Source organism: Marmota flaviventris, chromosome 9 (assembly GCF_047511675.1).
Source record: "Marmota flaviventris isolate mMarFla1 chromosome 9, mMarFla1.hap1, whole genome shotgun sequence".
NCBI classification, from domain to species: domain Eukaryota; kingdom Metazoa; phylum Chordata; class Mammalia; order Rodentia; family Sciuridae; genus Marmota; species Marmota flaviventris.
This window is the reverse complement of record NC_092506.1, coordinates 78,792,950-78,803,373: the sequence shown is the minus strand read 5'-3', so window position 1 is coordinate 78,803,373 and position 10,424 is coordinate 78,792,950. Positions and strand designations below refer to the sequence as shown.

The window sequence follows — 10,424 nt, the reverse complement described above, 5'->3', positions numbered from 1 at the left end:
AAACCTATAAATCTCCACTTAGTTCACAGGTTTCCATTTCTATTAGAGCCATCATAATCCAGGTTCTGCTCACTACTCTCATCCCCTTCACTACTAACACTCTCGTCACTTGGATGTTATAATTTTTTATTACTGCATTTAGGCATCTAAATTTCTACCTGGTCCTGCCCCTGTCTGAGAGTATATTTTCAACATAGAAGTCTTAATTTTTCTTAAAAACTTAGTTATTTCTTTAGAGATGTATTTCAACATGTCAAACCTCTACCCAAACCCTGAACAAGCTCCCATTTAAAACAAAAATTAGAGAGTCCATCAAACCCCTAATGCATCTTCTCAATTCCCATGTCCTATCTCACTTCATTCATATTGCTCCAGCTGCATGGATTTATAATCTTGTCTTGAACCTGATGGACATACTTCTTCTAAAGTTTCCCCCTCTTTTTTTTCCTCTGTAGAAAACATGGTTCTTCCAGATACCCTTGTCACCCACTCCCTCAAAATTTCCTCAGATGTTACTTTTACAACAAGGCTTACCTTGACAGCTTTATTGAAAATTCTAACTCTCGTCATTCCCCACCTCATGTTCTTGATTCTTTCACTTTACATCTCCTAAAGGTATGTAAGGTATGGTGTTATAGGTTATGTTTTATTGTTATGTTTATACTCTGTTTCCTATTTCTCTATATAGTTGGAGATTTTGCTCCATTTCCCATGGAGACTCCATGCATGTTGAGAGCCACAACCAAAAGGGGCCCCAGCAAACTTCCAGCTGCCAGCTGATGATTGGCTCACAGCCGCCCAGCAAACTTCTAGCTGCCAACTGATTGGCTCCTCTGCGGTGATGCTCATTGGGCTGTTTCCCTGCCCTTTCAGACCACAGAGCTGCTCATTGGGGGACTTTTTTTTTTGCTCTGCCCACGCTACCCAGCCAATCAGCCTCAAGAGCAGGAGGAGTGGGGGAGGTTGGCAGTTGGGCTCTGAAGGTTTTCCTGAAGAGCTCGTGTGGTGTGGCGTGTGTTCTAAAAATAAAGTTCGTTTCTTTTCATAAGTGGCTCCTGAATTGTGTCCAGCCAGACTGTGGCACATGCAGATTGGTATGTAGCTCAATTATGGTTACATAATTTTTATTAAATTTCTTAATAGCTTCACAATTCTTAGAACAGTAGAAAGGTTGACTTCTTGGCAAGCTACCCTACACACACATTGGATTCCAAGTTACCATCACTCACCTACAATAGCCTTTGACTTATCTTCCCTAAATATTTCCTGTTTTTTACATTTTGCTTTGCTCATTTTCATCTCTCATTGTGTCCTTAAACTCACCATGACCCATGAAATATTACTTATACTTTTTTGATGCCTAGCTGAGAAACCATTGCCTTTAAAAAACTAATAAAACTTAGTGTAAGCTCAGTTCCAGTGTTCTTTTAAGTATAAAGTCATATTTATTGGAAATTAATTGAATAAGTATCAGTTGCTTAGTACATTTTTTTTTAATGTCACAATGACTTTGGTTTCCCCTTGCAATCTTACAAATGTTGGGACTATGATGACAAAAAAAATCAGATAACTGATACCCTAATCCTACCAGCAGGCTGCTAAATACATTAAATATATAGTATTGATGAAAAAAATTAAGTGGAAATGAATATATATATATATATATATATATATATATATATATATATATATATATATAATTTTCTTTGTAATTGTAAGTAGACAGCATAGCTTTATTTTATTTTTTTTATATGGCTTTAAGAATCAAATCCAGTGCCTCACACATACTAGGCAAACACTCTTTCACTGAGCTATAACCCCAGCCTTAAGTGGAAATATTAAAACACTTATCTACAAAACTGAATGAGACATACTGACAAATCTGGCTATTCATCTGTTAATTCCCATGAAAGATTTTCTGAAATTCTCAAGTACCTGGAAAAACCTAGCTATATTCCAATAAAGAGTTGAATGTCAAGTATGTATATTAATAGGATAACAAGGTGCTTTTCCAGTGCTGCTGGGAAACATGAAGTATTCTCTCTGATATTCTTTAAATGATAAATTTATTTTAAATGATGTATTTTTCTGAGTTGATACAATATTTAAACTCTTTAATTTTTAACCAAAATTGTAAAATACATGTTACTGATGATACTGTGAAAATTATCTGCCAGTATTGTTTTATTTTTGTAACACAGATATATTATATATTTTTTAAATGACCCTGAAAGAATAAAAGTATTCCTTTCAGTGTTTAGATAAAATTAATAAGGGTTCCAGGTATTTTTTAAGCCAGATTAGCTTGGATCACAGACACATTTTTCCTAACATATATAATACTAAAATTTTACTCTTAGGTTGAAATAAGCAAAACAAAGAAAAAGAAGTAAAAAAATCAACCCAAACTCCAGCTGTTGGGGTTTAACTCCTTTTTTATGGTGAACTGATTTTTGAATCAGGTTTGCAGGGCAAAAGTTCAAACCTACTTTTGACTTTTTTAAAATAAAGAACCAGGTATTCAATCAAAGAAAAAAAAACTTTAAAAAATGATTAATATAATGTACTAAGCCTTAATAGCCAAATCAGATTAATTGCACAACTGATTCTATCAATTATGCAAAAATTCTTCAACAAAAGATCTGAAGAGGGAAACAAAGAGAAAGCAACCCAAATCCACTTAATCCCATGGCTACATTTAAACTCAAACTCAAAGAATATTAATATCAGAATAGTCTATCACTTAGGGGAAGGAAAAGTAGGCTGACATTTGTTAAACTACTTAGAAGAATATTTGAAATATCATTAAGAACTGGAATGATGCCAAGCATTGAAGAAAAGCAGCCAGGGCTCAAACCTTCAAACAGAAGGGAGTAGTCAAAGTTATGTGATATGTGTGATCTCAGTATTTTTTTTTTTTTTTTGGCTTTCAGTTCTACATATTGAAAGGGAATCTATAAACACCCAGAGAACAATAGACTAAGTAATATGGCTATAAGGGCTAATAAAAAAATACATGATGCCAAACATTGTAACTGTTTGCAGAAAGACAAAGCTAGTAGCTTTGTGAAATGCAATCTGAGTTTTATTGGGGTTATAGTTGAAGCATGTAGTGCAGTGTCTCAGAAAAGTTAGTATTCTGACCTGTTTCAAGTTGGCTTGGACATGAACACTGTCACATCATTTGGAACATTGGCTGAGCTAGTACAAACGAAGGTGGTGATAAATGGGAGCTCGTCCAGTTGTGAGGAAGTGGCTAGTAGGGGGGCTGCAGGAGCTTTGGCATGAGGTCAGGTTTTATTTTCCCTCTTTATTAATCATCTCCAGGGGGGAATAAATTGCTTGCTAATGAAATTTGCAGATAGCACTAAATTTTGAGGTGTTGCCAACACAGTTAACAAAGGAGAAATAAATATAAATGGACTTAAGCATGCTATTTATCATTTATTTGGATTTAATCAAAATTGCTCCCAGGACACATTTATAAGCTATTCCCACAAATTAAATTTGGGGGAGGGATCTCTGTCATATAATAAGACAAATAGGCTGATGGTAGGGACACCCTTCATGATCTGTTGTTAGAAGGCAAGGAATATTCCATAATGAAAATACACTGTTTAAGACATTCTCTTCCCAATTGCATAGAGTGCCAATTTTGAAAATGATAAAACTACCCTGCCCTGAAAACAACCACTTCTAGGAATTCACGCAAATCACAGGGATTAAAGATAGAATATATATCTCCTTTATCTTCCCATTCTAACTTGGTCATATCCAGAAAACTTCAATTCTGGTCCTTTTTCTTATTTTCTATATTAGCACACATCAGGTGGAGATCCAAATTGCTTCTTCTTGATTTTTCTAGACCTATATTAGCTAACTATTTCTCTTTAAAATAAATGTAGATAAAGAGAAATAAACTGTGACTTTGAAGTTTATGATATCAGATATTTTAGTTATATATGACTTTCATAACCTCTACCTTATTCTTGGCTTGAAGATTTGATGTTTTCTCTTCATCACTATATCCACCTTGATCATTACATCCATTAACCCAACACTCTGGTTTCTCGGGGTCTTCATATTCATTTTCAGATGATCTCTTTGTTCATCCCACCCTGGTCACATACTCCCTTACCATTTCCTTGATCTTACATTAGAAATAACTCTGTTGGGTCTGGGAATGTAAGTCATTGGTAGAATGCTTTTCTAGCATGTTCAAGGAATTGGATTTAATTTCCTAGAAAAACACATACACATACACACACACAAACACACATCACTGTTGCAAATTTTAGTACTCTAGCTCTCCATTCTCTACCTCTACCACTTACCTTTCCTATTTCTCAATTCTAATAATTGTTTCATTCACCATTTGCTATCCAACAAGTTTGCCCCTTCTATTTTTTTAGTATTATTTCCTGTTCTTTTATTTTTACCTTTTGTAAACTTTGTCTATAACTATGTTCAATCCTTAGCATAGTCTTCAACCCACTTGCTTTTATCTCTGCCCTGGGTTCTTCCTTTTTAAAAATCCTAACCTGTATAAATATAATTATAATTAGATTTATACTCCAGATCAGCACAGAACAACTGAATACAGACAGTTGCCACTTTACATTTATTACCATAAAAAATAAATACATCCATGGCACTCTTTTAGAAATAATATTATATTTCAATAATCAATGTACTACTTTCTAAGAAGTCTATTTATATTTTCTTGTTTCTGATCAAATTCATTCATCTATTTTAAAAGAAATTATTATCTCTCAGCTGATTCCATAGATTTTATTTCACGGAAAATATTATATCAATCAGAAAATATTCTCACCATCTTACACTGTTTCCATGAACTCTGCTTTCCTCCCTGCAGAAGAGAGGAGCTGTTTCTAAGTTTAAGCCTTCCCTTTGTACGCTAGATCTAATCTTACTTCCAAAAGCTGGCTCCAGTTATCTCCATCTACCCTGCATTATCAACCTACCTTTACTCTGTCATTGTCATCAGAAAAAGAATTAAGTCATTCCCAAACTTAAAAAAAGAAAAAGGCAACATTCCCTTAACTCTGTATTCCTCACTATTATGAATTGAATTGTGTAGCCCTAAAATTCATATGCTGCAGCCTTAATTCCCAGTGTGAATGGGAATTATTTGAAGTCATCTGGTGGGACCCTTTTATGATAAAACTGGTGTCCTCATAAGAAGTGGAGGAGATACTAGGTATCTCCCTATCCATGACTACAAAGAAGAAGTCATGTGAGAAGACAGTGAAAAAGTAGCTGAATACAAGTCAGGAGGAGAGCCCCCCAGAACTCATCCCTGACAGAACTTTGTATTTGCAGTTGTGTGCAGCTTCCAGAACTGTGAGAAAATAAATCCTTTTGCATTAGCCACCAGCTCTGTAGTATTCTGTTTTGGCAGCTGGAGCAGAATGTAACTACACTTTTATTTCTATATAGTACTTCATAATAAATCTCCTTTAAATATTTTCATTTGTTTTCTACTTTTTAAATTTCCACACTCTTTCTCCCAGATCCATATTAATTAATCTTTCAACCCCACTACTCTCCTGAAACCTCATTTGTCAGGGTCACCAAGGAATACAATGTTGACGTATCCAATGGTTAATCTCAGTCTTTGCTTTACTCACTTCTTAGTCAACATTTGATAATGTGGACTGGAACTTCATTTGGGGAAAAATGTATTCTCTTGATTTATAAGATTTGTCTTCACCTCTCTCTCTCTCTCTCTCTCCCTCCCTCTTTCCATTCACCACTCTAGGTAGGAGTCATTCTTCCTCCTGTTTCTAACCTTCTCAGTGCTGTCATTACCTAGGACTTTATACTCCTCTATGGCTTAATTGCCGCTAAAACTCTCTTTAGATGGTATCACTTAGTACTATATCTTCAAATACCACCTTCAGGCTGAAGATTCTCACATTTATTTATTTTTCTCTCCAAACATGCATCACCTGAATCATTTCATCTCAGAAAACAGGCTATTGGTCACAGAAAATTAAGGTCCCTGATTTCTTTGTTTCTTCATTTATATGTCTACTCTATTGGCAAATGCCATTAACTGTGGACCCTAAATATATTCCAATTTAATATATATAGGCATGTATAATATAGTATATATTATGTGTGTATGTGTGTGTGTTAGCATAATTTTCCACTTGTAGTAATATTGTAAGAATAATACATAAGGATTCTCCTCCAGAGCCCCTGAAAGAAACCCAAACTTCTTGGCACATTGCATTTGGTGTAGTGATATCCTGGCTAGTTATATACAGGGATATAAAATGAAAAACAAATCACATAGTATTAAACCATCAAATTTGTGGTAATTTTTCAGAGTAGCAAATAAAAGACCTATAGTTGCCAAGTAGCAAACATTTTTCTGTACTTATTAGTTGGTTTTCTGTTGAAAACTAATGTTGGTATTTTATTCAGAAAATCAAAATTGACTTCATCAGTAATGTTTGCACAGAAAATCAAATAGTTACTATATGTAATACAGTAAACAATAGGACCTAAAGAGAAGCACAATAAGCTAAATAAGCAATGAAGTGTTTTTCTGAAAAAAAAAAGTCTTTATCTGTTGATTTTCATTATAAACACATAAAATAATTTAATCTGTAACTAAATATGTTTCTTGATCTATTTACTGTAATTACTCCTATTTTTATTTTTTTAATATTTCCTTTAGTTTTCAAAAAATTTTGATTTTTTATTTGCACATTAAAATTATAGATAATAGTGGTATTCATTTTGCCATATTCATACATATCCATAACATAATTTGATTGATTTCATTTCCCTTTACCTTCCCTTTTCTTCTTACACAGATCCAATTGTTCTATTTTACTGATCTCCTTTTCATTATAATAATAATAATTATAATGTTATTATAATTATCTAAGTGCAGAATTCATTGTGTTACATTTGTACATAGACATAGCATGATTTGGTAGATTTTATTTCCCCATGTTCAATCCTCTTCTCCCTCCTTCTGGATTCCCTTCATCTACTCTATTTTTCTACCTTCTATTTTCATGAGATTTCTGCCCACCATACCACTTTTTTCTTCTTCTTTGCTTTCTCTTTCTCCCTTCTTTGACATGTGAAACATGACTTTCAACTTTTGATTTTGACTTTTTGAGTCTGGCTTATTTCACATCACACAAGTTCTTCAATTTCATCCATTTACCCAGACAGGACATAATTTCATTCTTCCTTATGGCTGAGTAAAACTTCATTCTATATGTATATCACATTATCTTTACCTATTCATCTGTTGACAACAGTTCTTTTTATCTTTAACCAGGATGAGCTGGAGAAGAAGGATTTCATTGGATACATTTTGTGGCCTTGTTTAAGAAGGTACAAAACATGTATGACAAAGATAATTCACAGTTTCTTGTAACTTGTAACAGCTGATTTTTGGCAAGGTATTATAGAAGTGTCGGCCTTCATCTCAGGCACACAGTGATTTTTGGCAAGGTATTATAGAAGATAATCTTACAAAAATCCATAAGACCTTATTTTTTTTTTATTACAACTATTTCCTAGAGATATTTGGGGGAAGAATGTAAAGAAGGTTTTTCTTTGTTGTTGTTGTTATAAGAACAGTATTCTCCTACAGCTATTTTATAGGTAAATAATATTTTTACAATAAATTTTACCCCACTTCCTTTCCAGACAAGTATGAGATAGTTAATTGTTGACTTGAAGAGTTGATTGATGGTAATAATTTTACCTTTACAAAATCAATTAGAAATTTTTTTCTAATTAATTCATCAGATGTTTTCTTTTTATCCTTTTTATCGCTCTATCAGATAGGATTTTATTGCTCTATCACTAAGGATTCTGTTTGAAAAATGTTACCAATATGACTGGTATTATGCAAATTGGAATTTTTGGCAAAGAAATAGTATGCAGCATTATAACAAAATAACTATATTTAAAAATGTGTTCTTGTGTATATTGTTTTATCTTTGACCCACAGTCTAAAGTTTGCTAATCTCTGGTTTTCTCCTTTCAAAACCAGCTTAATTAGAGAATTATTGTTTTGTCTAGGTGTAGGGGTTCTGTGTTTAGGATGGATTTCTCTGATAAACTTCGTGATTGTGGCATGCTTGGTGACTAGGAAGTTTAAGTGCAAAGACACGGAATGCCTGGCTGCTGGGAAACCCCTGAGCAAAGATACAGGATGCCTGGCTGCTATAGAAATGTCCTTCAAGGGGACATTCATGTTGGAGTCTTATCAGTTTCAACCTTCATCTCCTGGGAAAATAGGGTCTTGTAGGTATTCTGACTGTGGAAATGTACAGGGAAGCATTCCTCTGGAGAGCAAACTCCTGGGGAGTAACAGGTACTCTGTCTTCTGCCCTTGGAATGCCCAGCAGTTTCTCCTTGAAGCTAGTAAGATAACTATACAGGTAAGGTATCTAGTTACTATGCTAATGTCCTTAGAGAAAAGGACTCTGTGTTTTAATCATTCTGGACTTTGATCTCAATTATCTAGCAACTGGGATTAAAGGAATACTAAATAATAATGTAGTCATGGTACTGATGAACTACTGTAATTTTTGATATAATAAGTGTGGCTGCTCAGAGTGGCAGCCACTTCTTTTCCTGCCTCTGCATGTTGTTCTGTCTCCTTTTATTTGTCTTACAATGAGGAATAGTCTATACTCAGGTTTTCTTCAGAAGACTCACAAGAAATTGATAGAGAAGAGGAAGGTATAAACCTTCCAGAACACTAGAATGGGAGAGATACAGAAAGAGAGGGAATCATAGTCTCACAGAACTTAAAACTGTGTTCTCTTACATCTGGTTATATGAATCCTTCGCTTGTTACTTATATATTTTTTTCTTTCTAAATGTCATTTTCCCATTTCTGAATTGGGGAATGAGTACAAATATTTTGCCTGAGGAAAATTATGAAAGTTGTTCTTTATTCATATACATTAACTTTTCTCAAGTTTCGGAGCCCTAGGAGAAGCACGTAGCTGACATTGTCTTTGCAAGACTCTTCCAGTCTCGAGAGTCTTCTATCGACTGTTTGAAAAGGCAACCTTCAAGGAAAAACTCATTGCACCAGTTGCAGAAGAAGAGGCAGCGGTCCCAAAGAATAAGATCACTGTATGGGTGTTGGTCAAGTTGGTATGGCATGTACTATCAGAATTCTGGGAAATTCTCTGGCTGATGAAATTGCCCTGGTGAATGTTTTGGAAGATAAGCTCAAAGGAGAAATGATGAATGGAAGTTTATTTCTTCAAACACATAAAATCATGTCAGATAAAGATTTCTCTGTACTGCCAATTCTAAGATTGTGGTAGTGACTGCAGAAGTCTGTCAGCAGGAGGGGGAAAGTTGTCTCAATCTGGTGCAGACAAATGTCAATGTCTTCAAATTTTTTATTCCTCAGATTGTCAAGTACAGTCCCAATTGCATCATAATTGTGGTTTTCAACCCAGTGGACATTCCTACATATGTTACCTGGAAACTAAATAGATTCCCCAAGCACTGAGTGATTTGAAGTGGGTGTAATCTGGATTCTGCTTGATTTCACTATCTTATGATTGAGAAACTAGGCATTCATTCCAGCAGCTGCCATGGATGGATTCTGGGAGATTATGGCGACTCAAGTGTGACTGTGTGTAGTGGAGTGAACGTGGCTGGTGTTTCTATCCAGGAACTAAATCCAGAAATGGGAACAGATAATGATAGTGAAAACTGGAAGGAAGTGTTTAAGATGGTGGTTGAAAGTGTGTATGAAGTCATCAAGCTAAAAAGGATACACCAACTGGGTTATTGGGCTAAATGTGGCTGACTTCATTGAATCCATGTTTAAAAATATATCTAGGATTTACCCAGTGTCAACCATGGTGAAGGGGATGTATGGCATTGAGAATGAAGTCTTCCTGAGCCTTCCATGTGTCCTCAATGCTAGGGGATTAACCAACGCTATCAACCAGAAGTTGAAGGATGATGAGGTTGCTTAGCTCAAGAAAAGTGCAGATACCCTATTGTTCATCCAGAACCTAAAAGACCTGTGACTACTGAGCTCCAGGCTATAGGAATTGAAAAATTACAATGTGATTAACCCTGAGCCTTTAGTCTGCATCCATGTACGTGGGTCAGTTTGCTTCTTCTTTAATATGTGATATGGGCTACAGAATCAAAGTCCAGGCTCATTTTAATGATTGCAATAAGAACTCTTGAACAAATAAAATTAACTGCTGTAGAGTGAGAAAAAAAAAACACAACAACTTTTCTCCATTTTCTCCTTCCTATATTTAGGCTTCTTTGTTCAGATAAGTTTCTTACTTTCTTTACTTCATTAATCAAAACTTGCTCTCTGAAAAGGAGTTGACAAATTCATTCACACAAAGGTAAGGCTAACAAATAGGAACCTA

At 34.7% G+C, this 10,424-nt stretch overlaps 1 pseudogene; it reads left to right on the top strand.

Annotated features, from left to right (window-relative positions):
• Positions 1-3,165: 3,165 nt before the first annotated feature.
• LOC114105050 (L-lactate dehydrogenase B chain pseudogene) lies at positions 3,166-10,064 on the top strand (annotated as a pseudogene).
• Positions 10,065-10,424: the final 360 nt, after the last annotated feature.